This window comes from Theropithecus gelada, chromosome 9 (assembly GCF_003255815.1).
Source record: "Theropithecus gelada isolate Dixy chromosome 9, Tgel_1.0, whole genome shotgun sequence".
In the NCBI taxonomy this organism is placed as follows: Eukaryota; Metazoa; Chordata; class Mammalia; order Primates; family Cercopithecidae; genus Theropithecus; species Theropithecus gelada.
Window position 1 is genome coordinate 19,158,854 of NC_037677.1, and position 13,470 is coordinate 19,172,323.

Below are 13,470 nucleotides of genomic sequence, written 5' to 3' on the forward strand. Positions count from 1 at the left end.
GCAGATTCACTAGTGGTCACTAGTGATCGCCCACTAAGCCCTAGATACATGAGCTCTACCATTCTGTCCTTGGGGAAGTCACCTTCCCAATGCAAGTGACTTATCCACTTAGCTCACTTGTGGCAGCCCTGGAACACAGGTCCTCTGGCTCCTAAAACTCTGCTGTTTCCATTGTACCACCTTATTACCTAGTGATATTTCCTTCCTACTACACACATGACTTCACCATTAGAAAGACTTTAGTATAAAACACAAACAAGATTTAGAGTCTGCAAAACATCTTGGATTACAAGGAAAACATTCCACTTTCCTGATAAAGAATACAATGCAGCCATAAAAAAGAATGAGATTGTGTCCTTTGTAGGGACATGGATGGAGCTGGAGGCTACTATCTTTAGCAAACTAACGCAGGAACAGAAAACCAAATACTGCATGTTTTCACTTATAAGTGGGAGTTAAATGATGAGAACACATGGACACATAGAGAGAAACAACACACACTGGGGCCTTTCGGAGGGTAGAGGGTGGGAGGAGGGAGAGCATCATGAAAAAATAACAAATGGGTACTGGGCTTAATGCCTGGGTGATGAAATAATCTGTACAACAAACCCCCATAACAGGAGTTTACCTATATGACAAACACGAACTTAAAAAAAAGAAATTTCTGATAAAGTCCATACTCCATAGAATCAGCCCTAATACAGGACTGAACAGCACAAGCTACGCAGTGAAGAAAGCCCCATACCATTCTGTCCTTCGGGCAGTCACCTCCTCCTATAAACCTCCTGTTTTCCAACCAACCCATAAAGTGTGCCTGCCAAGGAGAGGGCATATTCCTGTCATCGCGGAGCACTGTCATTAATAGAACAGTACTAGGCCACGTCCCAAGGGCTCGGGTTCTCCGGCTTCGTACAGGACACAAGCTCACTGCCACCACCTCTGCCAGCCAGTCCCCAGCCACCATTCTCCACAGTCTGCCTAATAAGGCAATCTGCAGGTTGACTGGTGGCTTACAGGTCACCACTGCAAAATGCACACTCTGGGCTTGAAGCAAAGGGAGAGGCTACCTTTTGGCAGACAAAGGGTTACCCTGTGCCAAAAACTCTTCCAGGGCTGCACTGGGACTCCATTTACATAATAATAGAAACTTGTCACTGCAGCTGGCCAGACTCCAGCCACAGGGTCCAGCTTACAGAGCTGAAGAAAGCTGAACTTCGGCAGTGGCCTGGAGCTTGCTCAGCCTTTACACAGAAACTTCTCTTTGCCTTCTCCCAACCTCATCAGAGGACTCCCAGAAAGTCCATGTTGCAGGAACTTATGCGGCATATACTCAATTCCCTGAGACTCCCTCACTTCAAAATAGCAACCTGCAAAGAGACTGCATATCCCAGATGCTTAAAAAGGAGCCATAGGTCAGGGAACAATTCTCAGCATTCCAGAAAATCATTACATGCCAGCGAAAAGTGGACGTCTGTATTTCCAACTATGGAGGCGGAGTTGTTGGTCAAGTCATGCCTGATAACAAACGTTCATTATTTTTAATTCTATGAAGGTCTGGGCTCAGAGACTCTCCCAGCCCTGGCCCCTGTGCTGTACTATGCATATAAAGAAAAGAACAGATCTCTGGTGATTTATTGCAGCACATTCATCATTGCACAGATTTCCTTCAGCTTTTAGCCACGGGGCCCCTTTGTCATTCAGAAGGCATCCCACACACTGGCTCACCAGAATTTAATATGTCCCAATGGAGTTTTGAATACTACCAGCATTTCAACAGCGGACTGGAGCTGCTGAACCACAGCAATATTAGGAAGGGGGTCAGGGAGCATGTGATAGCAATACCGTGGAGGGTAATAGTCACCAAACCACTAGTTCAGAGTCCTGCGCCTAGTCAAATCTAGCACAGCTGAAACGTGTGCTGGTGGCAAACAGAGACGCATCTGATGCTTCATCCCTTCACTCTGCCCTTTGCGCCGGTGTCCAGTGTGGACTCTCTTCATGTTAAGACAATTCCTGTGCAGCTTCTCGGACACCCGCAGTGAACATACAGCACCCATTCATTCTCTGCTTCTCTGGGGAATGGAGTCTGGGATGTCTGAAACAAGACTTATGAAAAATGGTTGCCTATTAAGGGCTGTTATGTTAGGGACATAAATAGCAGGTCGATTTTTAGTTTTCACTAATCCAGCATTTACCAATTCAAATTACGTTCTAGGGGACTGGGTACAGTGGCTCAGGCCTGTAATCCCAGCACTTTGGGAGGCTGAGGCGGGCAGATCACCTGAAGTCAGGAGTTGGAGACCAGCCTGGCCAACATGGTGAAACTCTGTCTCTACTAAAAATACAAAAATTAGCTGGGGGTGGCACATATCTGTACTCTCAGCTACTTGGGAGGCTGAGGCAGAAGAATTGCTTGAACTCAGGAGATGGAGGTTTCAGTGAGCCGGATCACACCACTGCACTCCAGCCTGGGTGACAGAGCAAGACTCTGTCTCCAAACAAAACAAAACCCCCCAAACCCAAAATAGTCCCTAAGGAATTCTCTATAATAGAGTGGGAAAGGAAAATAAATCCTTGGGACCCCCAAACTCACTATGCCAAAGGGAAAGTGAAACTTAGAAAAACTGCCTTTCTTTTGTTCCCAAAGAGATAGTTGGGACTTCACAGGCTTACTTTACCTTATGTAAAACATAGATTTACCATGCAAGAGACAAATGTGTAATTGACTTCCCCCTCCTTTGTTTTCACAAGTAAAATGTAGATTCACTAAGTGCTCATCAGAGTCTCACAAGAATGTGACCACTTGCCTCATTCTCTCCTGATACGGCTTCACTCTGTGTCCCCACCTGAATCTCATCTGGAATTGTAATCTCCACATGGCAAGGGAGGGACCTGGTAGGAGGTGGTTGGGTCGTGGGGGCGGTTGCCCCCATGCTGTTCTCATGATAGGCAGTGAGTTGTCCGGGATCTGATGGTCCCACCGTGACTTAGGTCTCTTTCCTGGGAGCATCCTCAACCTTGGCAAAATAAACCTTTATGTTGATTGAGATGCCTCAGTCACTTTTCAGCTCACAAAAGGTCATCAGAAATTCCTATCTGGATATTCATGGCAAAGGGGGAAAAAAACAAAACAAAACAAAAAAAAAACAAGGATGTGAGACACTCAACACCAAAAGCCTGTCCTCCAGCTCTGTGGAAAGCAGCATTGGGAAACAGAGTTTTATTTATTTATTTTGAGACCGAGTCTTGCTCTGTCACCCAGGCTGGAGTGCAGTGGCATGATCTTGGCTTACTGCAACCTCCTCCTCCTGGATTCAGGTGATTCTCCTGCCTCGGCCTCCCTAGTAGCTGAGATTACAGGTGCCAGTCAACATGCCCAGCTAATTTTTGCATTTTTAGTAGAGACAGGGTTTCGCCATGTTGGCCAGGATGGTCTCGAACTCCTGAATTCAGGTGATCCGCCTGCCTTGGCCTCCCAAAGTGCTGGGATGATAGGTGTGAGCCACCGCGCCTGGCCTGGAAACAGTTTTAAAAAGTAACACCAACCCCATGCTGCCCTATCACATGGTCGCCCGCACAGCCTCGACACTGAAGCACTCAGCTCACACTCACCTTTGTCTCCTCTAACTTAGGCAAGGGAGGAGAGAATCCACAGCTGACTAACAGTGTGGCCGGAATCTGGAGGGGAGGAGAGCGGCCCATTCTAACCCCCAGAAACTGTGGGGACTTCACCAGTCCCCTTTCATGTCCCCTGCAGCGTGCAGCCATGGAACAGGCTGGCATTAGTTTATTTGAATGACAAGCAGCCAATTTCCTACTGTTTAAGACCAAGTTAGATGGCACTGATGCACCACCATATTCCCCCTTTCCTCTTCAGCTGCCGGTTTTGGGGGCTTTTTGAGTCCTAATTGGAACTTCCAGCCAGAGACGAGGCAAGAAAAGAAAAGGAGGTGAGACAATTTAGCTGCTGGCTACTGACTCTTGCAGCAAGCTCTTTCAATCAGGACTCCTGGAACAGGGGGTCTGGAGTTGCCGAGACACCTGGATCTACCTGGATGTTCTTATATGGCCAAACCTCAGGACCTCAGGAACTGCAAACTGAAGATAGGAATAAAAGAATACATTAATTTCCCACATAATTGGCAATGTCTATTGGACTAATATTAAGTTTTTTCTCATTAAATATAATGTTGTAAAGGAAAATTCCTCCTTTCCAGCCCGTAGGATACCCTCCTTAATAATATATCACCAGACCTCCCATCCCATAGGCACTCCCATGTTAAGTAAGGCTACCCAACAGGTTCCCAGCACAAAAGAGCTACTCACATGCTTGATTGTACTGAGCCAGCCCCTGACACTCAGCCATGATGGAATATATTTAGTCACTGTCTATGCATCAGAACTAGAAGCTTTGCATTTCCCCCTTGATGTTAAAACGGCAGTGTCAACTATACGGACAAAATGATAGACTTTTATCAGATCTTTTCCTGTGCTAATAGCCTTTGGCTATTAGATCACATATGGCATCTGGTTGGGCATCAAAAAGTGATCGTAAAATGAGGAAAGACTCAAACGTCATTTGCAACCCATTTATATAATATTTTATTTTTAAGCACATTGTCAGGCTGTATTTATGGATGTTATTTTTAACCTGGATACATGCTTACCTTGTGTTAAGCTTAAGATATGCTGATACAGTTTTAAACCTCATCCTGCAGTGCTGATTTGACTTAGTCACAGTTATTCACATCTAAGAGTATCAGCTGAAGTGCTAACCACTCTGAAAAGTAACGTCTTGAAAACTTGATTCCTGGATGCACTCTGTCGCCCCCTGGTGTCAGAAAAGAATTGATGCACTTCCCAAAGCCAGTTTTACAAAACACTCTTGCAAATGGAAAACCTGAAGCTAGGACATTTTTTTTCCGCATAGGTTTTTCGGGAACAGGTGGTATTTGGTTACATTAGTAAGTTCTTCAGTGGTGATTTGTGAGATTTCACTGCACTCATCACCCGAACAATATACACTGAACCTGATTTGTAGTCTTTTATCCCTCACCCCCTTCCCACCCTTTCCCCCTGAACTCCCAAAGTCCATTGTGTCATTCTTATGCCTTTGCACCCTCATAGCTTACCTTCCCCTTTAAGTGAGAACATACGATGTTTAGTTTTCCATTCCTGAGTTACTTCACTTAGAATAATAGTCTCCAATCCCATCCAGGTTGCTGCGAATGCCATTAATTCATTCCTTTTTATGGCTGAGTAGTATTCCATCATATATATATACACCATAGTTACTTTATCCGTTCATTGATTGATGGATATTCATGTTGCTTCCACATTTTTTCGATTGCAAATTGTGAAGCAAGGAATTTCTGTTTAAGATAGCTTTAATATCTCCAAGATACGCAAGAAGTTAAATGTTAGCAAATTATTTCATTTATTCACTCAACATATATTTATAAACATCTAACACGCCAAGCCTGGTTCTGGGGCTGTGACTACAGTGAGATAAACTCCCTGCTCACGTGGACTTAGGTTCTAGCAATAAACAAATAAAATGTTTCACATGCCCATTGGCCTTTTCTTTTTTTTTCTTTTTTTTTTGGAGATGGAGTCTTGCTCTGTCACCTAGGCGGGAGTGCAGTGATGTGGTCTCAGCTCACTGCAACCTGTGCCTCCCGGGTTCAAGAAATTCTCCTACCTCAGCTTTCCAAGTAGCTGGGATTAAAGGCGCATGCCACCACACCCAGTTAATTTTTTGTATTTTTAGTAGAGAAGAGGTTTCACCATGTTGGCCAGGCTGGTCTCAAACTCCTGATCCACCTGACTTGGCCTTTCAAACTGCTGGTATTACAGCCGTGAGCCACTGTGCCTGGCCTGGCCTTTTCTTTTAATGTATGTGAAGGGAAATGTATTTACGTGCATGAAATGTCAAATACTCTAGGAATGCCCGTGATTCTGCATTGCTGCTTTCTCTCTTCAGCTCCTTATCTGTCATTCTCACCTTGACCTCCCCAGGCAGATGCAGAACTTTCCACCCCATGCCCTCAAGAAGAACCTGTTGAATAAAATGACTACGGGCCATGGAATCAAAACCCAGGGAATCCAAACTAAGAGGCTTTATGGTCAGCTAAATAAAAAAGGGCTTTTGCAGTTTCAATTGCCCATATTATAAGCTAAAACATTGACAGTTATAAAAATGAGGGAGTCTTATCAAAAACTAATAGGTCTTTATAAAACTGATGCAATAACGCATCTTAGAAAATTTTTGTATATAAACACTGCAACTGTGTGAACATGTGCCTGTAGTCCTAGCCACTTGGGAGGCTGAGGCAGGGGGATCCCTTAGGCCCAGGAGTTTGAGTCCAGCCTGGGCAGCATAGTGATTCCCTATCTCTAACAAAAAATAAAATAAAAATAAAGTCTCCCTTGACTGCGTACCAAAGCTCCTGTGCATGTCAACGGAGGCAAGGAGAAGCAGTACCTGGAGAGGGTGGGGGTTATTTTGGAACCTCAGCTCAGCCAGGTGCAATGGAGCTGGGGGCGGAAGTGGCAATGCTGTGTGACTTCTGTCTCTACTAGCAGCCACGGACGCCTGTTACACTTGGACCCAAGCAGTCCTACATACGCTGTGAGTCACAGTGCTCGTGAGTCACCTGTTCAGAGAATGTGAGTTCTGCAAGCAGCATTTCTCTTCTCTTCACTACGGATGGTGAAGGAACATCAACAGGATGGAGAAAAGTCTATGGTCTGAATCTGGTGTTTGCGCTCACCTGTTTGTCCCTGGGGCTGCCTGCTGTAGGCATGTTACTGACAGCAACACGTGGCGGCTTCTCCATCATGCCTCCAGGGAATTTCTTCATTTCAATTCCTTCTTACACACTGGGCTTGCTTGCAGGTCATCCCAAACCTTAGGTCTTAAGAATATTGCTATAGATATTCCTTTTATGAGCTAGCTGATCATATCTTTGGAATATGGTAAAAATAATTAATACTAGAAGATGGACCCACAGGGAAAAGGGCAGTCAGGTATGTCTGAAACCTAAGAAAGAATTTGGCTGTGTTTTTCTAGGGATGTAAGGATAATAGTATATAGAACAGAACACCTAGGGCAAATCGTTGGTTAGGAATGCCATCTTTTTGGTTTTTTCTTTGGTGTCTTGCTATCTGTCCTGAATCTTGGAAACATGCTCTAAAAGAGTTCTGAAAAATTTTGCCTTCGAGGCTCACCTTCACATAAAATTCACTATGGCTGAAACGAAATTTATATTCCTTCTTGTTTCTGTCTTGGGTTTTCTCTAGAATTGGTGGTGCTGGGGCTTGAAACATCAGAGAAATGTTTGATGTTTTTCTTTCCCTTTTTTTTCCCTCTCCTTCACTAAGCGTGGGACAATTATTCCTTGTGTCTTTTACATACATCTGTTTATTGTCAGCCCCCATGTGGGGATGTCTTGGCAGTTGTGTATGTTGGCCTGAACCTCAGGAGAGAAATCTCAGCCAGAGATAAATTTGGAGATGAAGAAACCAAGAAGATAACAGGGTAGGTAGAGGCACAGGGTAGGTAGAGCAAGAAGATAAATCCAGGCTAAAAACCTAAAGCCAAAAATGTTTTTAAAATGAGCAAGGGGATCACAGAAAAAAAAACGGAAATGGGCAAGAGGAACTGGGCACAGTGGTACATGCCTGTAATTCCAGTAATTCAAGGCTGAGGCAGGGGTATTGCTTGAGCCTGGGAGTTTGAGACCACCAACATAGTGAAACCACATCTCTTAAAAATTTTTTTTTAAAATTAGGTGTGGTGGTGTGTGACTGTAGTCTCAGTTACTTGGGAGGCTGAGGCAGGAGGATCACTTGAGCTCAGGAGTTAGGGACCAGACTTACCGAATGGACTTGACTTAGAGATGCATTACCTGTGGGTACCCCTGAAACTTACGGCATGTGCTACAGTCCCCAAAGTTCCCTAGAGTAGTCTTAGACTCAGCCCTATCTGTCACCCCAATGGTATAATGATTCCCGCACTGGTCTATAACAGTGCCAGAAATCTGACTAATAGGAGTTCATTGATTTGGGTTAAGGCAGTGACTTTTTGTTTTCAAACAAATTTGAAACCAATTATTATTCAGAGCCCAAATATTCAAGCTCCCCCCACTGTTCCTACACCCACAAAACGTAGAGCTGGAGAGCAAGTCAGATTGCCCTGGGGATAGGAGTGGGTCTGTCCATTCCCCAAGGTGGCTCAGACCTCCTGGTGCAGGGTTTGGGGAACAGGCGGGTCAGTCCTAAGGTGATATCATGGGGCCTTTAACCTCTGAAGAACTAAAGCTTTCAGTCTGAAACTGTATTTGAAGATGTCTCAATTCATACTGCCATTCTCTTGGGAAAAGTTACACATTGAGTCAACCTCAGTGATTAATTCCCAATCGTAAATTCATTTGTCAAGTTGGTCAGCTGAGCCCACAGGAAAGCGGCCATCCATGGTGTCAAGGTTAATAGAAGATGGAGAGGACTAGCTATTTCAGATTTTCTCACACTTTAGTGGGCATTAGGATCACCTGGGGAGTATGTCAAATCTCAGATTCCTAGAGGCCACCACACCCCTAATTCTGATTCTGCAGACCTAGACTGAGATAAAGGAAATTTTATTTTAACATGTTTTTCAGGTGAGATTCCCAGGCTGGTGGTGAGAACTACACTTTGAAAAACACTGGTAAAATCATTGTAGACCCAGTTACAGGAAATATCCAGAACAGGTAAATCCATAGAGACAGAACACAGATCTGTGGCTACCAGGGCTGGGAAAAGGGGAAATGGGAAGTGAATTAATGGGAACAGAGTTTCCCTTTGGGGAGATGAAAAAGTTGTGGAACTAGAGAGAACCGACGGATGCAGGCTGTGAATGTACTTAATGACTCTCATTGTATACTTTAAAATATTTAAAACAGTACATTTTATGTAATGTCTATTTTACCACAATTTTTAAAATAAACAAATAAACGAAAACACTGCACACATTTAAAACTTCTGCTGCCATCATCACCGCTGAGCTGACCAAGTCTACGTTTGATTTGCTTCATGTTTCTGCGTGGTCTCAGCTTTGTGGCTGGTGACTCCATGTAGGTAAATGTGTAAGTCAGCTGAGGAGCTTGAGTCTTTACCCCTGTGTTGTTTGGCTCTTGTGTCTTCATCTCACTTTCTGTGGCCCCCAGATAAGAGGATGGAGAATAATGTATCAGTTTGCTCCTTTTAGTTTACTGCAATATGTGGTCGTTTAGACGGCACAGGATATCACCAGTGCGGTCCTACTTTATATAAAAATAAGTAGGATGAGACTGTATCTATAGAGTGAAATTAATACAGTTAATTTGATTAGCATGAGACCTTTAAATAATAGAATCTTTTCAATAATTGATCATGAGAAGAGGAGCGACTTTGAAAACCTTTTGTGGCACATGTGTGCTGGGTTTCTCACTGGCAACGCAGTTACAGTCATTGGCCACTGTAGAGATTAGTCACTTTTATTTTTCAATAATCAAGCAATTCAAATCCACTCACCTTCTCTGTGATAAGTGGTTATCAACAGTATGCTAGCTTACAAATTTTTAAACTTATTTTGGAATCATTTTAGATTTATAGAAAGGTCGTGTAGAGTCCAGAGTCCGCACATACCCTTTTCCCAGCTTCCCTGACATGAACATCTTACACATCCACAGCACGTCTGTCAAAACCAAGACATTAACATTGGTGCAATGCATTAACTACAGGTTTTATTTAGCTTTCACTCGTTTTTCTAATATTGTCCTTTTTCTGTCCCAGGATCCAATCCAGGACACCGCATTGCTTTTGGTTCTCATACTTCCTTAGTCTCTTCCAGTCTAGCATTTTCTCAGCCTTGCTTTTCTTGACTTTGACATACTTGAGGAGCAGCGGTCAGGCATTTTGTGGATGTCCATCCTTTGGGGTTTTATTATTGTTTTCTCACGATTCAAGTGGGGTTATGGATTTTGGGGAAAGAAAACCACAGAGGTGAAGTGCCCTTCTCATCACATCCTATCGGGGGACCTACCATGACTCATCCCTGGTGAGGTTAATTAACCTGGATCACTTGGCTAAGACAGAGTCCCCTGAGTTTCTTCACCAGAAAGTCCCCATTTTCCCCTTTCTGTGTTCTATCCATGGGAAGCAAGTCAGTCAGTCCAGCCCCTACTCAAAGGGAGGAGAATTAAGCTCCATTTCCTGGAGGGGGATTATCTACATAGATTACTTAGAATTCTTCCGTGAGACAGACTTGTTTCTTGTCCTCAGATATTTATTTATTCGATCATTTATTCATATCGTATGTCCTCATATGTATTATTTTATTCTCTGAGTTAGAATCCAGTGCTATCGTTATTTATTTTGTTTTGTGATTGTCCCAGTTTTGGTGACTGGGAATTTTCTGTTTGGTTCCTGTGTTTCTTTGGTATGCGCCTCCCTTAACCACAGCATTTCCTTATTCTCTGGGACTAACAAGATACTGCAGACTCATTTTGCATTTTCCCTGACCCAGTCCTGAAATCAGCCTATTTTCTTTTTCTTTTGGGACAGAGTCTCGCTCTGTTGCCCAGGCTGGTATGCAGCGGCACAATCTTGGCTCACTGCAGCCTCCGCCTCCTGAGTTCAAGCCATTCTCCTGCCTCAGCCTCCTGAGTAGCTGGGACTACAGGTGTGTGCCACCACGCCCACCTAATTTTTTGTATTTTTAGTAGAGATGGGGTTTCACATGTTGGCCAGGATGGTCTCGATCTCCTGACCTTGTGATCCACCCGCCTCGGTCACCCAAAGTGCTGAGATTAGAGGCGTGAGCCACCGCGCCCGGCCAATCAGCCTATTTTCTAAGGAGTCCTGGTTTCCTTTACTGGCGAATGAAATGGTATTAGAAGCAAGTCTGTGTGTTGAGAATGCTCATAGCTACTGGAGTGCCACTGTTTCTAGGTAGATGGGCAGATTTATATTCATGTCTCCGACTCTAATCCAGTATCACAGAGTTCAATTCTAGTCTTTCTCTTTTGCTTATTTTTAACTTCTCTCTCTGACAGTGTGAAATCTGGCTCCCACCATCTGCAATGTTTTTCTTCATTTGTTTACATGTGAAGTATTTTAAGAATTGCTGACACTGGCCGGGCACGGTGTTTCATGCCTGTAAACTCAGCACTTTGGGAGGCCAAGAAGGGTAGATCACCTGAGGTCAGGAGTTCAAGACCAGCCTGGGCAACATGACGAAACCCCGTCTCTACTAAAAATACAAAAATTAGCTGGATGTGGCAGCCCATGCCTGTAATCTCAGCTACTCGGGAGGCTGAGACAGGAGAATTGCTTGAACCTGGGAGGCAGAGCTGAGATCACACCACTGAACTCCAGCTTGGGTGACAGACGGGGAGACTCTATCTCAAAAAAAAAAAAAAAGTTGCTAACATTTACCCCTATGAGACAGAAATTCACCAACTGGAGTACAGTGTTTATGTACAGATTGTTTTGCCTTTAGACTTTAAATATCCAGTCAAAACACTGTTCTCAAAGTTACCTAGATCAGTGGCTTTTTTCATACTCCTTCAGCAAATGCATGTCATACATTTGTAATACAGTTAGGTCTTTTCGTCACAGACTCAGTTCTATCCTGGGATTCCTCAACATCTTGGATGATTTTTAAAAATAGCATACAATGAAGATCCCGCTTTGTGGTGTATGGGCCTACGGGTCTTGACAAATTTATGAAGCCATGTATTCACTACCCCAGTACCATAGAGAACAGTTCCAACGACCTAAAATAGAACATGTGTGGTCCCTTTATCGCCGATTTCTCCTCTAATCTTTGACAATCACTGAACTGTTTTCCATCCCCATAGTTTTGCCTTTTCTATAATGTCATATGCCTGCAATTATATAACATGTAGTCTTTTGGGTCTGGCTTCTTTCATTTAGCAAAATGCATTTAAGATTCATCCACATTGCTGCGGGAATCAAATAGCTCATTCTTTTCATTGCTGAGTAGTATTCCATTGTATGAATAGATCACGATTTTTAAATATATTTGCCTGTTGAAGGTCATCTTTGTTGCTTCCATTTTTTAGTGATTATGAATAAAGTTGCTATAAACATAGATTAACTTGGTTTTGTGTGAATGTAAGTTTCTGATTCACTTGATTAAATACCTAGAAGTGTGATTGTTGGTTTATATGATAAGTCTGTGTTTAAGTTTATAAGAAACTGCCAAACTGTTTTCCAAAGTGACTGTAACGCTTTGCATTCCCACCAGTGATAAATGGGAGTTCTTACGGTTCTCTGTCTTCATCATCATTTGGTGTCGTCTGATTGATTTTAGCAATTCTAATTAGTGAGAAGTGATATATAATTGTGGTTTTAATTTATACTTCCCTGGTGACAATGATATTGATCATTTCTTCATATGCTTATTTGTCATTTGGACTTCTTATGTGATGAAGTGTCTGCTTAAATCAGTTGCCCATTTTTTAATTGGGTCATATGTTTGCTTATGGTTAGATTTTAAGAGTTCTTTATATATTCTGAATACAAAGCTTTCATCAGACATGTGATTTATAAATATTTCTTCCAGTCTGTAGCTAGTCTTTTCATTCTCTTAACAGTGTCTTTCAAAGAGCAAAAGTTTTTAATTTTGATCAAGTTCAACTAAACGGTTTTTTTTTCCTTTCATGGATTGTGCTTTTGTTGTTATATCTAAAATTTTATTGCCAAACCCAAGTCCTGCAGATTTTCTATATTTACTTATAGAATTTCATAGTTTCACTTTTTACATTTATGTCTTTGATCCATTTTGAATTAATTTTTATATGAGATATAAGGTATGTATTCTTCAGTATGCCTTCTTTTATTTTGTTGGTTTTGAACATGTGTTTTGGACATAGACAGTCTTATTTTAGTACCATTTGGTGAAAAGAACACCATTTTTCCATTGAATTTAATCAGCATCTTTATAAAAATTTTGTTGACTAAATATTTGTAGATCTATTTCTGGGCTCTCTCTTCTGTTCCACTGGTCTATGGGTCTATCTTCCCACCAATATCATTCTATCTTGATTACTACAGCTTTATATTGTCTTAAAATCATGTAGAATGAGTCCTTCAATTTCTTTCTTTTTCTGAATAGTTTTGTTTATTCTAGTCCATTTGCCCTTCCATTTAAGTTTCAAGATCATCTTATTGATATTTTCAAAACAATTTTCTGGGATTTTAATTGGAATTCCATTAAATCTATAGATTAAATCTTAACAACACTGAATTTTTGAATTCAGGAACATGGTATATCTTTTCCACTTAGGTCTTCTTTAACTTTTCATCTGTCTTATAGTTGTCAGCATATATATCCTACACAGATTTTGTTAGGTTTACATTTAAGTACGTCATATTCTTGTGTGTGCTACTGTAAATGATATTTTGTTATTTCAGATTCTATTT